Below are 1,341 nucleotides of genomic sequence, written 5' to 3' on the forward strand. Positions count from 1 at the left end.
TTTTTGTTTTTTTGGTTTTTTGGTTTTTTTTTTGAAGGGGAAACTGGGAAAGGAGATATTTCGTATGACATGTAAGTAAAGAAAATATCTAATAAAATAAAAAAGTAAAAAATAAATTTATAAAAGAAAAAAGAAAAGAATACTTCTCTGAGTATAGCCATCCATATCTCTGGAGCCTGCCAAGCAGTAAGTACTTCTTGGAGACCTTAGGTCAGCTAGGTTAGTTATTCCAAGGTGTGTGCACTCCAGAGTAGGTCACTTGAGGATTCTGGAGTGAAGGGAGAATTTGGGGTGGAGTTTTCTCACTGGGGTCTCCATATGTTTATTCTGAGATTCACTGGAGAAAAACCAACTCCACCCTTTTGGGCCAAATTTAAAGCAAGTTTATTAAATATTAAATATTGACCAAGAGAGGGACTTTGGTCAAGATCATTCCCTGGAATTTTCCAGCTAAAGTGGTCTTGAGTCACAGGTTGCAGGGGATTCTAAGGACAAACCTATAGGCCACTGTACTTTTTCACTAGGCTTTATTTTTCAAGAGCTACAACACCCAGGTAATTCTAGAAAGTTACCTGGTCCTTGGCCAGGTGGGGCTTACAGATTAGTTCTGGGCATTACACTGACCCTGGTGGCACGATCCAGGGGGAGCTTGCGGGCTGGCCAATTCAGCTACCACCCAGGCCCAGATATAAGGCTCTGAGTTGGCCCATCCAACATCTACCCCATCGATGAACTGTTGGATCAGGTGAAGGGGATGCTACTGCAGACCCAAAGCTGCAGGATTTCCATGACAACACAGTATCTGAGAGGAGTCCTTGTTAGGATCCAGTATCGAGTATAGCAGAAGCCAGAGATCTCAAACCAGACCACTGACTCACAGCAATTAACATTTTCAAGCAAAACTGTTTGAGCAAAGGATGTACTGTTACATACTACAGCTTTCACAGCAAGATTGGTTTGTTTGTTTGTTTTTCATTTTATTCTTTTATTTTTATTTTTTTTTTCTTTTGAGGGGGAGGTTACAAGGTCAGAGAGTAGATATGGAGGGACAGGGAGATGAACGGGACTGGGATGCATGATATGAAATTCACAAAGAATCAAAAAGTTTTTTAAAAAAGCAAATCACATACTTCCAACATACAACTGCATACTTTCTATACATGGGATAGCTCTGAGGGGAAAACCTTCCCCAATGGGGGTGTTACCGCTCTGCTGGCAAAAGTATTCTTAGAACTTAGAGCAAAGGAATACCACAATGTCATACCATACATCAAACTTCACACAAGAGATTAGGAGAGGAAAAAGCCAGAAGGCTGGCTGGCTCTACTCAGACAGAAACGG

The 1,341-nt window shown here is 41.1% G+C and overlaps 2 protein-coding genes across 3 annotated transcripts in view; both read right to left on the reverse strand.

The window, feature by feature from the left end:
* LOC116077829 (60S ribosomal protein L28-like) overlaps positions 1-1,341 on the reverse strand; it is a 7,029-nt gene that overhangs the window by 5,142 nt on the left and 546 nt on the right. The window lies entirely within an intron of this gene.
* The window catches only part of LOC116077827 (multidrug and toxin extrusion protein 2), a 53,602-nt gene that overhangs the window by 4,791 nt on the left and 47,470 nt on the right, over positions 1-1,341 (reverse strand). The gene's annotated exons all lie outside the window — the stretch shown is intronic.

This window comes from Mastomys coucha, unplaced genomic scaffold (assembly GCF_008632895.1).
Source record: "Mastomys coucha isolate ucsf_1 unplaced genomic scaffold, UCSF_Mcou_1 pScaffold5, whole genome shotgun sequence".
NCBI lineage: Eukaryota > Metazoa > Chordata > Mammalia > Rodentia > Muridae > Mastomys > Mastomys coucha.